Source organism: Schistocerca nitens, chromosome 3, assembly GCF_023898315.1.
Source record: "Schistocerca nitens isolate TAMUIC-IGC-003100 chromosome 3, iqSchNite1.1, whole genome shotgun sequence".
NCBI classification, from domain to species: Eukaryota; Metazoa; Arthropoda; class Insecta; order Orthoptera; family Acrididae; genus Schistocerca; species Schistocerca nitens.
Window position 1 is genome coordinate 40,631,399 of NC_064616.1, and position 21,986 is coordinate 40,653,384.

The 21,986-nt window shown below is 43.1% G+C and overlaps 1 protein-coding gene across 1 annotated transcript in view; it reads left to right on the forward strand.

Moving 5' to 3' along the window:
* Positions 1 to 14,019: 14,019 nt before the first annotated feature.
* Positions 14,020 to 21,986, forward strand: part of LOC126249064 (diuretic hormone class 2) — a 114,335-nt gene continuing 106,368 nt past the window's right edge. The window contains exon 1 of the mRNA XM_049950715.1: positions 14,020 to 14,055. The gene's annotated coding sequence lies outside the window, so the exon portion shown is untranslated. The remainder of the gene's footprint in view (positions 14,056 to 21,986) is intronic.

A 21,986-nucleotide genomic window follows, 5' to 3' on the forward strand; every position in this document is an offset into this window, starting at 1 on the left:
GTCAATAGTTCTTTTAACTAGTTAATAGTGCCATGTTAAGTTCCATATTAGTTTCTCGATTTTTATGTGCAAGTTTGGTATGTATATTTCTCACATTATCTTTCATTTGCTCTCTCACTTTGTCACTCTTACACGCTACCTCACTGGGAAGGAATCGAACAGGGCGCACTATACACGAAATGTTCTGTGAGGATTAGACTGAACAAAGTTCATTTTATTATGTCTTATTTTCCAGTCTCCCTGTATACGATACAAGAAACAAGAATCATTTTTAAGTTCATTATTACATTAGCTTAGTCACGTCTCATAAAACATTAACCTTTACAAACAAAACCCCCTTGCATACCATATTTTCAGGTAGGAAGCAGTCCAGAAGCCCTCTGCTACGTATCATACGTGGTTTTGTTTCTTAAAAATAATATAACATCGTAATTTTATAAAATAGTTTCTTCCCTCCCTTAGGGTGAAGTATTAACGAACATTCACGAAAATGCGTCGCGCTTAGTTATTCAGATGATAATATCGACAACCATATCCTCGTGATTGTTTAAAATAAGCAATATCTGTTCAATTCGCTAAGAACTGTACCGACAAGATCTGAGATGTAAACTTGCAATATATACGTCAATAACCGGAAAATAAGAGAACAGATGTCAACAGTTCCTCGTATATCAAGTAATTTTCGAAAATATATAAAGCGCCAGAGACATTAAAAAATTCGTATACTGTTGAAAGCTACTTTTTTTGTTGGTCTCGTTTCGTGAATAATTCATATTTCTGCAAGTGAACAAAAACTTTCCGTCCTTTGCGCAAAGGCTTTGAAGATTTGGGCAGCAAGTCCCGTTTCGCACACAAGGAGTGATGGTGAGGTTAAGCGGCTAACGTGCCCTCAGAAGCTGGGAGACTCTGTGCAAAGAAGCTTACACAACTTTTCAGAACAAACTTTAGTCGCAATTACACGATATACTGTTGCTGAGATGACGCCTGGCGGGCATAAGCCGGAGAGTCTATTTACAACAAGTTAGCAAACACGGTCTTCACTTATACAAGAGAACTGATATTTACGATACCATTGGGATCGCTAATAAATTAAATTGGAATAGATGATTCCTTGCCAGTAATTAGAGACTTGGTTCGCATTTTGCAGCGTGCTACATGATGTTCAACTAATGTATCTTTTATTGTGAAAAGTTTTGCATTTATGACAGGTGATCCTGAAAGCACCTTCCATTGATGAATTCTAGCTACCGTGCTGTGAAATTATTAATTTTCGGCGTGCACCACGTTAATATTGCTGTTTCTCTGATATCTATGGGTTCTCTCTTAACACATGCGCCTCAAAACCCATTTGGCTCGTTGGAGACACTGACAATCGGTTATCACTTACACCAACAGTCATCAGGGGTTTCTCAAATAATGTCCAATGTGTTACCGTCAACTTACGAAACAACTAACAAATTTTGTTTTTTCATTTGAAATTACGTCTTTTTTATTTAAAAATAACAGTTCTCTGTGAGAAAAAGTCAGTAATTTAGCTTCTTCGTAGGTACGACTGAAACTATGGAGTAAACATGTATTTCAAATTGGAATTCTTTTGTTTTGCTTTGGATGTATGAAATGGCGCGACTCTCATCAACAATAGCATTGGGTCACTGACATAAGAGATACCTGATCAGTTGTTTATTGTCATCCTTATGATATGCATTAAGTGCATTGGAACTGTTCTATTAGTAGCTTACGTACATTTTCACGAAATAATTGCCTTGCTAGATAACTCATTGATAATACTCCCAACGATGTGGACGGGCAATCACTGTCATTTAATTCTTGATATGAGATACGTAAAGGATGGTAGTTATATGTATAAGAAATACGTAGAAAATGTCTTTCAGTCTTTGCAATACTGAAGCAGTTGCAAGTCTGGCAGCTTCAGCAGCTGAATTCCTAACTTTCTTATGTCAAGTGCATTTGTGCATAATTTCGAGTACTGTGAAGCATTTGGACTCTAGTGATTAATGTAAAACGAGATGGATAGCGTCTATCCTGAAACCTTTCTGCATACAGTTCTGATGCTCTCGCCGCATTTCATGCTACACTTTAAAACTGATACTGATCCTTCGTTCGTAGCAATAACTGAATACTTAAAAATATCATACCGGGATGAAAAAGTTGCATCGATCTTACTCCAATGAAATGTGGCAGATCGGTTATTTGTTACGGGATATGAAACGTCAGAGACTTCGTGAGGCTGTTTGCGAGTACTTCCGTTGTATAGAGGGAAGTTGCAACGCCAGATATGTATAGAGGAAAGATGGTACAGAGACCGGCAGTCGACACTCTGCATAAGCAAATCTAATGCATTGCGCATATACAGTCCGAATGGCACATTATTGCCAATTACACAATTAGAGATCAATTACGAGGAGCAGTTATCACGGGAAAAATCTAAGAATATGTTTACGTCGTTGAGTGACTGTAAGAGGATACAACACGGCTTAGGTAAAATTTCTAGTTGGTATGATGGATGGCAGCTTGCTCTAAATGCAGAAAAGAGTAAGTTAATGCAGATGATTAGGATAAACAATTCCGTGACGTTCGAATACAGCTTGTGTTGTGTGCTGCTTGACACAGTCACGTCAGCTAAATCTTAGGCTTAACGTTGCAAAGTGATTTGAAGTGGAGCGAGCACGTAAGAGCGGTAGAAGGGAAGACGAATGGTCGATTTCGGTTTATTGGGAAAATGTTAGGAAAGTATAGCTCACCTGTAAAGGAGGTCACGTATACAAAACTAGTGCGATCCATTCTTGAGTACTGCTCCAGTGTGTGGATCCCCACCAGGTCCGATTAAGGGAAGACATCAAAGCAATTCATAGGCGAGTTGCTAGATTTCTTACCTGTAGCTTCGATCAGCAAGCGAGTATTGCGGAGATGCTTCGTGAACTCAAATGAGAATCTCTGGAAGGTAAGTGATGTTCTTTTCGTGAACAACTATTGAGAAACTTTAGAGAAACGGTATCTGAAGTTGACTGCACAACTATTCTACTGCCGTCAAAATACATTTCGGGTAAGGACCATGAAGCCTTGGTACAATGTACCCTCTGGCATGCACCGTACTGTCGCTTGCAAAGTACACTCCTGGAAATGGAAAAAAGAACACATTGACACCGGTGTGTCAGACCCACCATACTTGCTCCGGACACTGCGAGAGGGCTGTACAAGCAATGATCACACGCACGGCACAGCGGACACACCAGGAACCGCGGTGTTGGCCGTCGAATGGCGCTAGCTGCGCAGCATTTGTGCACCGCCGCCGTCAGTGTCAGCCAGTTTGCCGTGGCATACGGAGCTCCATCGTAGTCTTTAACACTGGTAGCATGCCGCGACAGCGTGGACGTGAACCGTATGTGCAGTTGACGGACTTTGAGCGAGGGCGTATAGTGGGCATGCGGGAGGCCGGGTGGACGTACCGCCGAATTGCTCAACACGTGGGGCGTGAGGTCTCCACAGTACATCGATGTTGTCGCCAGTGGTCGGCGGAAGGTGCACGTGCCCGTCGACCTGGGACCGGACCGCAGCGACGCACGGATGCACGCCAAGACCGTAGGATCCTACGCAGTGCCGTAGGGGACCGCACCGCCACTTCCCAGCAAATTAGGGACACTGTTGCTCCTGGGGTATCGGCGAGGACCATTCGCAACCGTCTCCATGAAGCTGGGCTACGGTCCCGCACACCGTTAGGCCGTCTTCCGCTCACGCCCCAACATCGTGCAGCCCGCCTCCAGTGGTGTCGCGACAGGCGTGAATGGAGGGACGAATGGAGACGTGTCGTCTTCAGCGATGAGAGTCGCTTCTGCCTTGGTGCCAATGATGGTCGTATGCGTGTTTGGCGCCGTGCAGGTGAGCGCCACAATCAGGACTGCATACGACCGAGGCACACAGGGCCAACACCCGGCATCATGGTGTGGGGAGCGATCTCCTACACTGGCCGTACACCACTGGTGATCGTCGAGGGGACACTGAATAGTGCACGGTACATCCAAACCGTCATCGAACCCATCGTTCTACCATTCCTAGACCGGCAAGGGAACTTGCTGTTCCAACAGGACAATGCACGTCCGCATGTATCCCGTGCCACCCAACGTGCTCTAGAAGGTGTAAGTCAACTACCCTGGCCAGCAAGATCTCCGGATCTGTCCCCCATTGAGCATGTTTGGGACTGGATGAAGCGTCGTCTCACGCGGTCTGCACGTCCAGCACGAACGCTGGTCCAACTGAGGCGCCAGGTGGAAATGGCATGGCAAGCCGTTCCACAGGACTACATCCAGCATCTCTACGATCGTCTCCATGGGAGAATAGCAGCCTGCATTGCTGCGAAAGGTGGATATACACTGTACTAGTGCCGACATTGTGCATGCTCTGTTGCCTGTGTCTATGTGCCTGTGGTTCTGTCAGTGTGATCATGTGATGTATCTGACCCCAGGAATGTGTCAATAAAGTTTCCCCTTCCTGGGACAATGAATTCACGGTGTTCTTATTTCCATTTCCAGGAGTGTATATATATAAATGTACATGTAGAACGATTTAAAGTGAAACTACCATATAAAACTCATTGTACCTATGGCAGATACAAAGTTATTATTTCCTGTAAGAAGTTTATATAAATGCAACTTCTATGGACGCTAGCTCACTAAACCCTTCCTCGACTGTTTATTGAATACTACTCATCTGTCTGGGACCCTAACCAATTACGATTAATAGTTCCAAAGAAGTACAGTGCAGTTCTTCACGAGTTCGTTTTGTAAATGAGAGATAAACTCACAGATTCTCATGCAACTTTACAAGAGAGTCGTTGTGTGTCGCAGAAGGATTTACTGTGAAAAATGAGAGAATACACGTTCCAAGACGAATTACGCTACATATTGCTATCCACTGCATACGACTCGCTAAACCGACTTTTAAAACATCGAGTTTTCCGTTATTATTCGTATGGTCTACATGGTCATTTACGTTCTTGTACGAACGATAAAATATACGTACATAAAAATACATAACATAAAAAAGTGTGTTCAAATGTGTGTGAATTCCTAATGGACGAAACTGCTGAGGTCATCGGTCCCTAGACTTACACACTACTTAAACTAACTTATGCTAAGAACAACACACATACCAATGCCCGAGGGAGGACTCGAACCTCCGGCGGGATTGGCCGCGGAATCCGTGACACGGCGCCTCAAACCGCGCGGCCACTCCGAGCGGCAACATAAAAAGAACACAATATAAAAACAAACACTCGAAAGTTTTGTAACTGAATATCCAGGTCTCTTAACCCAACAGAGTGTGGCGTCACGAAATGCAGTTCACTGAGTCCACAAGGAAATTTTCGTAATCAACACTCTCCAGTCAAGGTGCCTAGTATTTTGCGTAGCGACTACACACTCGCACGTCGGGGCTTCCTGGAACCCCTAGCCATAAAAACAGGCAACACTTTCCAAGCCCTGTACGGAATCGATTCAGAGCTGTTTATAGTTCCCTGGGGAGATCAAATCCATTTACACGTTTTGTAAGATCTTGTGGGGTTTTCCCGACGATCGCCGTTTATGTGCATTATTTGACAATGAAGCAGGAAAAGGGTCACGTGGTAGTATCACACGAAATACCTTCCCCAGATACACAAAAGTGGCAGCTGTAAACACAGATAGCTAATCGACAAATGAAATGTTTTATAATGAAGAAATTGTTCACGAATTTTGACATCCCTCACAACTAGCTTGCCTTTATAACTCCTGACAGCCTTTATGAGTTTAAAGTTACGCTGTTTGGACTGTGTAACACTCCAGTCATCTTTGATGGAAAACCTACTACGACACCTTAAATAGACTATGTGTCTTTGTTATTGGGATGACGTTGTCGTTTTTTAAAGAGATTTGAAGAACATCTACGCTGCATGACAACAATGTTGAAGTGTGTTCAAAGAGCAGGTCTCCATTTGAATCCGATTAAGTGCCTCTACGTCTCCCAAGAACCACCTAGCGAATAGTGATCAAGCCGTCCAAATTCAAAGAAAATAAGAGCAGTTTCAGATTTTTAGACTCCTCGGTACATTCACAATGTGTGAAGTTTCCTCGGAATGTGCTGGTACCATTGGCAATTCATAAAGAACTTCAATATCGAGGCACATCTCTTGCAAGAACTACTGCAGGGAGACATAAAATCTGCCCGCCCCCAAAGCTACAGGGTCATTGAGACAGGCTGCTAGCCAAAGGGGCCTGGGTTCGATACCCAGTCAGGTCGAAGATTTTCTCAACTTGGGACTGAATGTTGTGTTGTCTTTTCATTCGTATAGTGATTAGTGACACGAAATTCCCCTCATTCCCGCTGTCGTATCGTCTTTCCGCTATTGCAGTGGCTCCATGAGGACAAACTGAATGCCAATAAATTGAAAATGAAACACCAAATTTTCCAGTAACAGGCGAAATAAAAATTTTTCATTGTCCTGCAGACGGCTCAAACACCATCTCCAGTTCTTTCATTGTTTTATGAAAATGTCGAGACGAAACTTTAAACTAAAGATAGCAGACTTGAGGTAGGGGCAGTTCCAGTACAAATACAGGAAGGTGCTGAATAGGATTCAGTTTCTGCTTTCAGAATGAACTTCTTTACAAGCCAAAAACAGTGCTTACAGACGTTCGGACCACCAAATTTAGACCGAAATTTTTTGGCAAACCATTTGCTGTCGTGACGGACCACCATTTTCTTTCCTGGCCGACTAAATTGAAAAATCCACCTGGTCGACTGACGAGATGGGAACTGTGGTTTCAGGAGTATAACATCACAGTGGTATACAAAATCAGACACAAACAAATCGACGCCAACTGCCTTTCAAGTAATTCTTTGGTGAAACCCAGCAATGTGGATGAAATCTCAGCCAAAGCTGTATTAAATGACATTACCGCTGAATGAAGGGAAGATCCAGCATTTCTGAAAACCATAGAAGCCTTAAAAAGGGAACCGAATAAAGGAAAATTCCAATTAATTGACGGAGCATTGTGTAAGTGGAACTATGATCCAATAGGCAGAAACGGTTTCTATTCATGATCGTCATCCCAGATCATCTATGGTCAGCTATCCTGAAGTTTCTCCACGAGACTCGAACTTCTGGTCACCTCGGTTTCGTGAAGACTTTAGACAGAACCAGACGCGGATATCACTGGCCAGGTCTCTACTGATCCGTTAGACGGTATGTGAGACACTGTAAGGAATACCAATGACGGAAGCACGCGTCGCAGCTAACTCCGGGCCATCTCGTATCAATCCAGTCTGCAACAGCATCATTCCACGGAACTGGATTCGACCTCTTGTGGAGGTTCCCAAAGTCGACAAGCGGGAAGTGGTAGACAATAGTCTGCTCTGACTGCCTCGCCCACTATGCTGTCACTACAGCTGCGTCGACTGCTGAAACTCCACAAATCGCAAATTTTCCTATATAAAACATAATTTTCAAGCAAGGAGCACACTGTGAGATGATCTTCTGTCGTAGAAAGGTTTTCCAGACCAGTATCAGAGATCCATTCACGTTGAGACATCACCCACAGGATGACAACCGCCTATCATACACAGACGAAGGACTTCAGAAAACGCTTTAATAGCACACTGACAGATATGTTCTAGATGTACGTTGATGTCGAACAGAGTGATTAGGATACAATAATGCCCGTTGTGACGTTCGGATACAAAATTACAGGTTTCACACCTATCTTCCTGCTCCACGATCGAGAAGTCGAAGCGGCAGTGTTTACACTACTCTCGTATCAAACAGACAATAATCAGGATGACTATGTGGAAAACCTCATCACCAGTGCCGAAGAAGCAAGGCAGCTAACTCGTATGCGGATCCTGGAGAAGAGGGGCTGAGAGCTCTACAATTCGAAGCACCGACCAGTGAGATACAGTCCAGTAGACGTGGTTGGTATTTTTGCGCCTGTGCGGAAAGTACGACTATCGAAACGGATCTAAAGGCCTACTATGGGTCGTATCGTATCCTTCGTCGCTTATCGGACATCACGTATGAAGTCGAGGATTGTGAGCCTTTATCAAGAAGACAAAAGCGCAGAGACATTGTCCTTGTCCTCCGTATGACTGTAGTTTCGACGTAACAATATAGTAGAAGGCATGCACTTGCATTTATAGTTATTGTTATTTCTTTTTTTTTATCACCTTGCACGAGAAGTTATATTCCGGGCAGCCGTCGCACAGAGATCCTGTGCCAACTACAACCGTAATTGTTTTCGTCGTAAAGTCAATACGAGAACACGATAATATCGTTTACTGCGGATCCTCATGTTCAACAATGTGCGCAGCAGTGTGCTCCGAAACACATAGACGTGCACCTCCATTGTACTCAGCAGTCAGACCGCCACCTATCCAGCTTAACAGGGCTGGCAAGCCTCCGATTTCCACGTTCTGTGATGAGGCGTGGATGTCCAACATCTTACCGCCTACTCGTGTACTCCATAGCTACTCGTGACAGTAGTATGCAAATAGCCAATTAGCTTCACCGTTTCAGAGAATATAGTTTCCAAGCGCCGGGCCATGTCAATCTGCGCTTGGACAAAGCCGCTTATGTCAATATTTTTCCCCATTTGTGACCTGCAACGTCGCTAGAATAATTGCTCATTCGACTGTGCTCATTTTATGTATACTGCTATGCAGAACTGAAAGACAAGCTAGATAAAGAACGTACTACCAGGTGTAAATGAATGAAAGTGCGGGAATATGATGCCAGACGTCTTCCAGACAGGTGGACGTCATATGGCGTGTGGTAAGTCTTAATATAGCGCCAAATAGGGCTACCCCGCAGTTGAAGAAATGGGAAAGACAGTGTGCCAATCAGCGATCAGTTATGGTGCACTGTGGTGGTGTTCAGCATTAAAACATGGCACAGTGTCAACATCTTTGGATGATTTCTAATTCTGAAGATCGGTCAGGTAATTGGAAGATGTGTGACGAGTGTATCCCAGGAGTTTATTGCTCGCGGCATTATGTCACGGGCATGGGGAGCGTTCTGAACGACAGTCACTGCTACCCGATGGAGGGATGATCGTGGACGATGGTCAACTGCAGCAGCAGATGGCGCCGCAATGTGTAACAGGCAAGAAGGCACACACGCCAAGCAGTCTCAAGCTCCTCAGTGGCACAGCTACTGCATGACGGTGGTCTCTTAGCCCTACCACCAGTACGCTGTGTTCCACTGACACTCGGTATCACGATTTGGGTTGGTGACAAGAGCTTTGGGACTGGACCAACGAGGCGTGGGGTCGCGTGCTCTTCTCGGATGAGTGATTCTGGACGTACTCTCATATGGCGGGAGGTGGGAACACGTAATGTACCCAGGAACATTGTCAAACGTGATCGTTTTGTCGATCCAGGTGTTATGGTGTGGGGACGCATAATGTTGCATGGGAGTACCGACCTCTAAATCTTTGAACACGGCTCGCTCACTGGTCAACGTTATTGTGATACTATAGCTCTTTCTCGGGGGTGCATTCGGCTCTGGCTTCATTTTTATGGATGACAGTGTGCGACCACATCGAGAAGCACAGGTTGTGGAGCCCTCGGAACGAGAAGATATTCGACAAATGGACCGGACTGCCCGTTACGCCGACTTAAGCCCCATCGAGCGCTTGTGGGGTGCGTCGGGGAGAGGTACTGCAGCACTTCCACATGCACCAGCGACCATCCAGCAGTTGTGAACCCCGCTGGTGGAAGACTGGAACAACAACGCCTTGCTAACTTGTGGCCAGCATGGGAGCTCGTTGCAGAGCATGCATTGCTGTCCGTGATGATCGCACACCAAGTTAAGAACCACTTTGTAATGTCCAGGCGACCATCATAAACCAATGTTACTTCATTTATTATTCATTATTGTCTTTGACTAAAGGTATTATTTCTATTCGTATCACTGTATATTGCCTATAATTACCTCCTGTACTACACCGTAGGAGTTCTTTCTTTGTATGGTCCAAGTTTCATCGAGCTTCGTTACTTCGCAATGACACGTCACGAGAAAGCTACTTTCGTTTTTAAGTTTTGTACACGAAGATATTTTCCTTCATGCGGACGTACACCCACCAGAATTCATTCAGCTTCGTTGTGGGCAGTCGTTATAACGTTTTGACTCATCAGTGTACTACACAGCGTATTACAATTTAATTTAAAAATATAAAATATGTGGAAAATTTAAAAAAAACTAAAGGACAGTAAAAGTACATAAAGAATAGAAAAGGGACATACGGTTTAATCACTAAGCCACCTCTTTCCATACCGAAGTACTTTATAGGCAGCTCGGATCAACTCCCATGGGCGAAATGTTTTGATGACAATAATCGCTCTTGGCTGCCGCTGATTTTAACAGCGTGTAGACGGAACACACTGCAGCCATCAGTGCTGGATAAACACAACCGAGGAACAGCCCCACCATCCAGAAACAGCCACTCATTATGGGATACGGAAGCCATAGCTGAACACGTTGACAGATGTCCAATCTCCTCGGTTTCAGGTCAGGAGTGAGCATTCGAGGCTCCGTCGTGTACATAGTTTTCTGGAGGCCTACTGCAGTACTGCAATGATGGTCTGGGCACGCTCTCGTAATACGCCACACTTATCTGAGGGCTGTGTCTGTGTTATCCGACGTGTTTCTGTGATCAGTTCATCAACCAGACTCCGACGAGTGTCGTCGGATGCCGTACGCTGTCGTCCATTCCGCTCTCTGTCACACACATTGAAGTTAGCACCACCGTCTGCTTCGTTATGAGCACGAGCAAGCCAACGTCGCATATTAGTGATGTCGATAAAATCATCACTGTACACTGCATTCATTGTTCTATGGGTTTCAATTGGAGGCACGTTTCCCACGGGTAGAAACTCGTTTGCAGCGCCGGCCGGTGTGGCCGAGCGATTCTAGGCGCTACAGTCTGGAACCGCGCGACCGCTAAGGTCGCAGGCTCGAATCCTGCCTCGGGCATAGATGTGTGTGATGTCCTTAGGTTAGCTAGGTTTAAGTAGTTCTAAGTTCTGGGGGACTGATGACCTCAGAAGTTAAGTCCCATAGTGCTCAGAGCCATTTGAACCAGCCATTCGATTGCAGCACGCTGTTTCTCACGCACCGACATAGTTACGTTACGCACCGACATGTTAGGCGCTACAATTCGGAGCCCTCTAGCAGCAGGGGGTTGCGATTTGCATCAGCGAAGCAGAAAAGTGTAACGAGTAAAATTCATGACATGTAATACCTCAACAGAGGTGAGAACAGAATAAAAGCTTTGGAAGCAGTCTTTTCAGCACGCCCTCGTGTACAAATGGTTCAAATGGCTCTGAGCACTATGGGACTCAACATCTGAGGTCATCAGTCCTCTAGAACTTACAACTACTTAAACCTAGCTAACCTAAGGACATCACACAAATCCATGCCCGAGGCAGGATTCGAACCTGCGACCGTATCGGTCGCGCGGTTCCAGACTGAAGCGCCTATAACCGCTCAGTCACACCAGCCGGCCCCTCGTGTACACTGAGGTAACAAAAGTCGTGGGATAGCGACATTCATGTATATAGGTAGCGCTAGTATCACGTACAGTTGGTGTAAAAGGGCAGAGCATTGGTGGAGTTGTCATTTGTACTCAGGTGATTCATGTGTGGAGGTGTCCGGCGTGATTATGGTCGCACAACGGGAATTAACAGACTTTGAACACGGTGTGGTAGTCGGAGATAGAAGCGTGGGACAATCAGTTTCGGAAATCGTTAGGGAATGTAGTACTCCGAGATCCACAGCGTCAAGAGTGATGCCGAGAATACCAATGTTCAGGCATTACCCCTCAGCACGGACAAAGCAGTGGCCGACGGTATTCACTTGACGACCGAGAGCGGCGGCACTTACGTACAATTGTCAGTGCTAACAGACAAGTAACGCTGCGCGAAATACCCGCAGAAATCAGTGTGGGACGTACGACGAAAATATTCGTTATGACAGTTCGTCGAAATTTGCGTTAATAGGCTATGGCATCAGACGACCGACACAAGTGACTTTGTTAACAGCAGATCATCGTCTGCAGCGCCTCTCCTGGGCTCGTGACCATGTCGGTTGGAACCTAAATGACTGGCACACCGTGACCTGGTCAGATTAGTCCCGATTTCTGTTGGTCCGAGCAGATGGGGAGGTTTGAGTGTGACACAGACCTCACGAAGGCGAGAACCCAAGATGTCAACAAGGCACTGTGCAAACTGGTGTGGCTCCATAATGGTGTGAGCTGTGCTTACATGAAATAGACTGACTACTCTGGTCCAACTGGATCGATCATTGAATGGAAATGGTTATGTTCGGCTACTTGGAGACTATTTGCAGATACTCGTGGACTTCATGTTCCGAAATAACGATGGAATTTTTGTTGATGACAATGCGCCATGTCATTGGCCACAATTGTGCGCGATTGGTTTGAAGAACATTCTGGACAATTCGAACGAATGTTTTGATCACCATATTCATACATGAATTCTATCGAACATTTATGGGAGCTAGTCGAGAGGTGAGTTCGTGCCCAACATCGTGCACCGGCAACAGTTATGGACGGCTATAGTGACAGCATGGCTCAGTATTTCTGTAGGGAAGTTCCAGCGACTTGTTGAGTCCGTACCACGTGAAGGTTCTGCACTACGCCGAGCAAAAAGAGGTCCGACACGATGTTAGGAGGTATCTCATGATTTCTGTCACCTCAGTGTATACTGTCGGATGTCATATTTGATGTGTTTGTACGCCATCATCAGCGTGTCCCAACGTGTACCGAGGCTGAACATTCAAAGCGACCTTTTTTGCGTACTCTGAGTGTCCAGTGGCAGCGTTTGTGTGCCCAGGTTAATCCTTGTGTCCCAGGGGAAACCTCAGGTGAAGCCGCAGCTTAAATGGTTCGAATGGCTCTGAGCACTATGGGATTTAACTTCTGAGGTCTTCAGTCCCCCAGAACTTAGAACTACTTAAACCTAACTAACTTAAGGACATCACACACATCCATGCACGAGGCAGGATTCGAACCTGCGACCGTAGCGGTCGCGCGGTTCCAGACTGTAGCACTTAGAACCGCTCGGCCATTACGGCCGTCTGAAGCCGCAGCGACTGCCGTGTGTATGGCCGTGTGGATGGCAGTCGCTGCGTTTCGTCCCGGCGCGGATTCATTGAGGTTCCGCCTCCCAATCTGCTCGGACCAACAGAAATCGGGACTAATCTGACCAGTTCACGGTTTGCCAGTCATTTAGGTTCCAACCGTTGCCGCCTCTTAATCCACGATATCGCTTTTTGCGAAATTTTCCAAATTTAAAGAAAGAGTTGGGACTGGACTGTAAAAGTGGCTCGATCACTATTATATTTGCACCTGACAATCTAACTTAAATTACGAAACCCTTTGTGCCTTTAATAAAGGATTTACAACAGTTTCAGCTGTTTTTATGCAACATGCAAAAGCTTGGCTGTGGATGCCCGTCCAATAAACTGCTATGTTAGACCACTTCCTTTGCAGCCTTGGTTTTTTCCGGAATGTTTTTTATTAAATTATATAGTCCTGTACTCGTCTGTTTGACGACCGTCCGTGAAACTGCGAATCACCAGCGCTATTTTCCAACGAATCATTGCAACGAGTGCTTAATCAGAGAGATGATCCGTCAGTTTTCTGCAAAGTGTAAAAAGAGTCGATTTGTTAGTGAGGCAATTAGTCGTCAGAAATTAGGTCGTCTTAAAGAATAGGGCTGTCGGTAACGACCAGAAAATAACGAGGCGTCAATCGAGCCGACGGGTAAGTGTCCTCCTACAAATTGCCGGCGAGCCGCCCCGTCTTCGACCAACGGTGGTCAGCAGGGAGGTGGTGCATGCGTGGGCGCGAGTGGTGAGTGCGGTGGTGGTGGGGGTGGCGCGGGCCCGGGAGGGGCTGCCGCGCCCTATAAGAGCGGCCGCGCCGGCCGCGTCCGCACTCCGCTCGCAGCCCGCCTTGCCACACGCAGCCGCCAGCAGTCTCGCACGTGAGTACAACAGGTTGCCGCACCGCGCACCCCTCCCTGTAGCTCTCCACAGTCTTTTTCCATTCTGCGAACCGTCGACAGACGAACGGTTTGCTCGTCTCGAACCAGAACTACGTACGTTAGTTCTGGTCGCTAGGCAAAACGCGGGCTTAACAATGTCGTTCCGTAAAAATTGCGTAATGTTGGTATCAGTATTTCACATAAATCATTTTCTCCTCTTTCCCGGACTCGTACGTTATTAACAGCGAACCGTTCTGCAATTTTTTGTTTTAAAAATACAAGTTCCCCATCTACACTTTATTTTTTAAAATTTATATTTCATTCTTTGCGACAAGCAGCCCATTCGCAAGCGATCATTCTTGTAGTCACCCGAGTTGTCAACCAGGAATGGGCTGCGATCCCGAAACAAACTGCAAAGAGCGATATATAAATACAAAACATGAAACCAAAAAGTGTAGTTGTGGAACTTCTATTCCCAAAACGAATACTTTATCAGCTACGTAGCCGATAATACATTTCGCACTCAAAAGTCATTAACAAGATCGTGAAAAATATGCCTTACTATTTAGCAATGTCTCGAATAACCACTGTTTCATCCAACAATATTTGGGTCTACAGAGGCTCGATAGTTTCGTGGAGCGTCCATTTGCGAGATAGGTAAAGAGCCAAACTGAATGACAAAAGAGATATATTCGAAATTTTTGTACAAACATTGGTGAAGTTTCTAACGAAAAACATATTTCGAGAGTTACCTGCAATTTGTAAAAAAATATAGTAGCAGCGACTTCAAACACAGAGGAAAAAAAAAAAGACAAAAATCTTACGAAATAAGCTGCTCACTGCTAAGAAGCTATTCCCGGAAATCGAATAGCAAATTCTCGAAATGTAACATCTGTAAAATTTCGATGTTTAGTATCCTCAATGAATAGTTATTTGAAACAAGATTTACTGCTATATCCTGTCGCACCATTTCTCCTCCAGTCAGACCAACTAACGAAAAATGGAAAAGCGACGATTGTTTGACAATTTTTGAACAATTTGCTCATCGCTCATTTACCTCAGAACTGACCGTTCTGCAAAAAACAGACTTAATAATATCGTTCTATAAAACCTGGGTAACATTCTTATCAGTTTTTCAGGCCTATCAGTTTCTCATCTTTCCCTAATACGAAGATTGTGTCATGAATTACCCGTGTTTTATCCAAAGGTAAACGTAAATGGGTTTGTAGACTTTTGGTAGTTTCGCTACGCGGACCGTTACCACATGGGTACGAAACAAAATTGAGTGAGAAAAGAGACAGACCCTAAATCTGTGTATAAGCAGCAGCGGAAGTTTCTAACGAAAGGCATATGTCGACAGTCACTTGTAATTTTCAAAGAGATAACTATCGCTGCGGCTTCTACATATTCAAAATTCTGAGAAAATATCAGCCACTGCTAAGAAACTCTTCCCGAAAATCACATAGCAAATACTCTAAATGCAATACCAGTGAAATTTAATTCTTATGGTCCTCACAAAATATTACAGCCTCACAACAGAGCGATGTAACGTACGATTTACTACTATCTCCTGATGCTCTACTTGACACATTTTTTATTTTAGATAGTCAAATAAAGTCTGTCCTACCTACTTCAAATTTAATTGCCTTCTTTAAAGGCTTTTTTAATTGTTTTATTAGTTATGTGGAGAAATTCTTGCAGTACGAGGAGCAATGCCAACAACGTTAATGCTTTTTATAAAAATAATTCTGAAGAAAGTACTTTAGGAATTACTGTCGCGATGCTGTCTGTATTAGTGTTCCAACAGATATTTCTATTTTCAGTGCAAAACGCAAAAACCTTCATTATGAAGACCAGACTGTACAGCTCACTAGGTCCATACCAGAAGTTTCCAGTTACTCATTATGACATAAGTGCGTTAGCACAGGCTAAAATTTCATTGGAAGCAGATTTATAATTATCATTATTTTTTTTTTTCGAGCGATGCAAAAGGTTTCTTTAGACTTTCAGATGTCGAGTCCGTGTAAAAATACCCTGCGCGATGCGAGACACTTTAACATCAATTACGATAAGTAGGAACTTTCCTCCCACTTTTGCCCCAATTAATCTAATTTACGAGACTTAAGAAGTGCTGCTTCACGTATTTAAGAGCACTATTAACGCCTGTGGTCAGACCTTAAAAGCAAGGATTTCACTGAGACGTCGCACTTGCCACGTGACCAGCACAGGGATAGTTTTGTGAGCTGAGATCTTCAGTGCGTTTTTGCATTGCTTCCTCGGGGTTCTCTCAGGATAATCTTTTCCCGTCCACGTTTCCATTTATTATCGATCTTGTAACTTTTTCATTCTTCATTAATTTGTCGTATTATCTGGAAATTGTGACGTTGTCAATGAATTTTTTGTCTTCTCATAAAATGATCATTGTTAATTTATAGAAAATACTGCCACACAACAAACAGGTTGTGGTTAGAGGAGGCACTATAATTGTAGAGTTTTTTACACTTAACTGCGCAAAATTAATAAACAAGCACGATTACAGTTAGTTATTTACATCTTCTGTGGTTCCTATTCACAGTAGATGGCTGAAATAATAAGTGTCATTTTTACGTATAGTCGGTCTATAGCTGTGCGTGTATATAAGTTATTCACTTACAGATTTGTAATTGCCTCCTTCTGATCAAGAGCACGTGTAATATGTTCAAAGAGCTGTCAAGCAGCAGTATGGTAATTTTTTTCAGTATAAAGATCATTTCCGTATGTGAGGACATGAAATTTGCAATCGACAAAACGAATGCCTGTCTGTTTTGTCGTAGCGGTTGGGAAGCAAAGTACTTACGTCACCAACATTTGAAAAAATGTTTAAAAGTAAGGGGTACACTGGGCTCATGTGTACAGGATGGTTTGGTATTTTTAGCTCTGTTTTAGATAAGAATTTGGTTGGTTACCAGGTTTACGTATTAATCTGCACAGTTCAAAGATATGCATACTCCAAGGCCCATAGACTTCAGATACTCCTTTACTTTTAGGTAACTTCGCCAAAATTCATTTAGCTGCCTCCTTTTCATTACACACGAAGAGAAGAATATTTAGAATTCACGGTTGAGGTGTTGTTTAACTAGATATTGGGACTGTCGAAATTGTTAACAAACTGGGATTCATTTACGAGTCAAGGGCAGAAAAAATAACTCAATAACAAAAATCTAAAACTCGAAATTCTATCCTTGATTTTCGAGTTGCTTCGATTACGAACGAACATACGAACGAGCTCTCAATGCTGAGCGCCATCTACAAGTTCGTCACTGAGTTCACTAGTGCTAGAGTCTTCTCACATCAGACTTTACAGAACGGTTTGCTTGCGCCATTCTCCTTTTATTCAGTACATGAGCTTTTCTCAGTGGCTTATGGAGTTTCGCCGTAATACAGTTCCCCAGGTGTGGATATCGTAAGTTGGGTTGCCTACCTTAAGGCACCTCAGACATTTCCCAGACCAGTTTTATTTTTCCCACTCTGTATACGCCCGATTTCCAATAGTTTTATTTTATTTTCTAAACGAAAAATAAATAGGAGGATCAGCGTTCTGTGAAACATATGTGTAGCGACCTGTTCCGTAAACGAGAAGCATTGATTAAGTTACCCCACGGAATCCGACGACATTTATTATGTAAAACGTAAAATAGCTGCAAAACTGCAGAAAATTCAATCTTTTACTGATAAAACGCTTCCTCGTCACAGTTAAGTGACTGTCTTGATTATAGCTCCAAAAAACCATGCCCAATTTCTTTTGGTCCACGCCCTATTTCTTTTCGTATCCCTGGCCAAGCCTACCGCACCATCTCCGAGGGCTTTGTTATCGACGGGATGTATTATAATCTTTCTTCCTTGCTTTTTACTCGCATCTACAAACTAAAAAATTCATTTAATGGCAGTCCGGTTATTTGTTCATATAATCTTTCTATGGCACGCTGTATGGTAGCAATATTTTTTGTTGTTTTTGGGTAAAGCCGTCCCTTCTAAGAAATAAAACGAGAACATTACTGTCCGTTAGGGTGTGCAAGCATTGTATTCCACAGCCCCTCTAACATTCGCGCTGGCTGCCATGTCGGGAGAACGACTGGTGGCTTAGTTCAGATAAATGGATGACGATTTTTAACTGTAATAAAAGTGAAAATACTTTGTGATTAATTAATAATAGATAAAAACTGTTAAAATTTTTCATACCGCTTAATCAGCCAAATTGAATTCGTACGTTTTTCGGGAAATGGGGAACAGGCACCCCAACAAAGTGAATTCACTATACTTGGTTATTTCTCGAAAAAGACTTTACATTTTATCACTCGCAAAGAAATCAATGGTTTTTTTTTGTACTTGTTTGCGCCCTTGTTCAAAGCCAACATCACTTTTCTTGTTTCATCTTTAGCAACTGAACGGCAAAACAAGTAATTTGAAGATTTGTTAACGAGGGGAGATTGCAGGCAAACCGGTTAAAAGTGTGGAAGAGACTATTTTAAAAACTGCACAGGTCCGCTGTAGATAAATAATTTTCTCTTGTCGAAAATGTGTTTCGTAAAAGTCGGTGTTCACTATCCCCCTGTTCAGTTACATAGAGGAATAAAAACATCAAAAATTTCTTAACTGCAACAGGAATCAAACAAATCTTCTCCTGAACACCCAGTTTCTTTCTTTAAGCTTCGTTTAGAATCTAAGAATTTTCTTGACAGAGATCTTTGTGTTGGACGTCGAGTGTCTCTTGCAGATCAGGAAAGAGATTCGGGCGTTCTACTATATCCCTTTATACAGTTTTCTTTTAAAGGCAGAAGTTGGAGCAGGCTCTGTGAAGCCTTCAGTCCGGAGCAGTGGTTCGCGTAATGCACAAAGCCAATCGACCGACGAACGCACACTGACATTTTCCCGTCAATGGCTCAAGTGTCACAGAACAATTCCTTTGCCCGTATTCAGAGCACTACATGACCTATCAAATGCACTGAGCTTCTGAAAATAATGTTTGCAAGCGTAATAATTCCAAAAAATGAAGAGACTGTACTGTTTATTCAAAAAGTTTGTAACACAGAACTATTAACTGTCGAATTTTCGCCTGAAAAAGACCTTCGAATGTGCACTAGTTTCCACAAAGAAGCGCAGAATTACGGTTTAAGATACACTAATAATTTAATTAGTTTAAAGAACTATACGGGTAACATTTAGGACGTGAAAGTTGTTGGTTAGCCTTCTAATATATAACATTCCTGTCTCTTAAGCGTTAATTAAACAGTATAGTATAAAATACCCACGAAATCTAATACACGTTAAATCCGCTGTAAATTTCCCAGTGTAGTGGATTGGAAGTCCGATTTCTCGGTCACTGAACCGAACGAGTATTAGCTGGGTCGTAAAAAGTCTAAAAAGCGCGTATACAGATGCGGCGGTAGCTCATTTAACTTAAGTAGTCTCTAAAAAATAAAAACATGGGCACATTTCAGTGCACTGTGTAATCCAGCAGTCACTTAGCGGTTTTCTACGCCTATAATAAGGTTCTTGTCGATTAAAAGAAAAAAGAAATGCCTTAGGTGTAATATGTTAAATTTCTGATGAGAAATTTTTCCAAGGAAGTAAATAAAAATTGTGACTAAAAGAAAACAAGAAACGCAGCAGGCGAGTCAAAATTGCTACGATAAACTGCGATTGTTCATAAATGGGAACAGACCACTTCGTACAGATAATAAACGCCTTATAATGTTCTGGACTAAACTCATGTATACCACTATCTATTTATCTAAAATGACTAATTTCAGAATCTGGTTACGAGACGAGTTTCTCTTCTCGTCTAATGTAAATATAAATAACAATATCGACTTTTGTTCCTCTTTTATGTCTCAGTTTGTCAGCAAATTAAGAAACCTTAGTCTTTGTCGGTATCGGCGTACTGCTCACTGTTCATAAGATATCTTCCATCTAAGAGAAAATTTCCACGCCGCAGAAAAGTAGAATAAAAAGTGGGAGACTCATGTTCCCTGTCGGCATACCGTTTTAGTCAGTTCAGAAGTTTGATCTTTCGTCAAATTATATTTCTTATCGGAAATGTTCCATCAGACAGAATCAAAACTCCAACGAGAACTATAACGATGATTCCTGCGTGTGTCTCAACCCTTCATGTCTCAAGATCAGAACATCAAGAAGTCTGTATCTCTAAGGGGTCCATCATCATTAGAAAGATCTCGAGACAAGAAAAGCTCATGGAGCATCCATGAAGTCCCCTGGCTATTCTGATACCCATATGAATGTCGAATGTTTCTTTCAACTAGACTATGACCGATATATTTACCCTGCGACCGATATATTTACCCGGTCTTTTCTAATTCAGCTAGTGCTCCGTTTCTAATAATGTCGCTACCAACGCGATGCCGAAAAAAAGAACGAAAACACTCAAAACTCATGTAATAATTTGCGGGCGTGAAAATGGGACGGACGGAGTCCTAAACACAAAAAAATCCATGGAGTTTTACGTCACACTTAGAAGCGATCACAGCTGTTAGCCCAACATTCGTACATGTGCATCTACGTATACCCTGTGCTAGCCGCTGTACAGTGAATTCGTAGATAACGGCATCATCGCGCAAGCTAAAAATAGCACGCTACGGAAGCTATGTTGTCCCTCAGAGATGTGCAAAAGGAAGGAACACATGGCTATCAGCATTTCCCTAAACCTGTCGCTAAAAAGTAAGTTGCATAAATTTCGTGTGTACTCAGCATTTCTCCCTGCGAATTGTTTTAAATTCCATTTACACTTCAGGTGAAGAGCTTTAACCCTTGTTAATTCCATTTACGATGTTGGCTGTTCTGACAATACCCCCATGTAAATTTCAGCTTTGTAAAAAGTTGATTAAAATACGTTTGCATTTCAGATGCATTAACCTGTCGCCTTCGTATGAGAATTCTAAATGCATTTGTTCGCCCATTTATCGACAGTTTTTGAAAAGTACTCGTAGGAGTGCTTAATTTTTCAGGCATCTGCTGCTGCAAAGTTTACAGGCCGATGCGATACGAGAATAATTAGCTAGACTAGTGTCCAGTAATTGCTCAAGTACCGTGACTGAAATTTCCACTGGTTTCTGAGCACCATTCTGCTGGACAGGCACGACATCTTCCTCGCCACCGGCACCCCCTCCACAATCCGAGTCATATACTACTTCGAACTCAGTCAAAACTGGTTCCGATGCCGATAGGTAGTTTAATTCGGAGACAAAAAGGGAAAGCTATATAACATACTAAGTAATGACAAATGATAAACCATTGTATATCAGTGAAGTTTGAGAAATTTCTTTGAATAAACTTTCTGGTTTCCGTAATTCGAAAATAGAGGTCGTATTTTAATTGCACGCTATATTATCATGAGAAATAATTACTTGTCTGCGGGCATATGCGCTCTTACTCGGGTCGAATAAAATGATGAGGTGAAAACTGGGCAACAGTGCACAAAACATCTACCGTCTGCATCTTGCTGCGATTGTATCCCATTTTATGCTGCTTCTTTCTTACAACAGAAAAAACTTCTGCATAAAAAATTAACCGCAAAATTGAAGTTGCCAGGCAAAGAAACTGTTCAAACAGTGAGGCAGCCACGGTAGCCGCTCGCTGTTCTGGTGAGATGTGAAACAAAAGCAGAAACGCTTGAGCGCTGATATCAAACGGTTGACGCTTAGTTATTTACCAAGGAATAATATTTCTATATGTCTTGCCTACGTGTCCTTTGAATAGAAAAATGGGAGAAAAGAGAAACGGGAACTACACTGGTGGGCCCACAAGCAGAACAAAATTAACCATTTTTTCAGTCAGAAACATTCAGTAATAAGCAGAAGCGGCTTTAGAATCAGTTTAACAAAGAACGACAATGGCGAAAATAGTTTTATCTCAGAAAAACATATTACTATATGAAC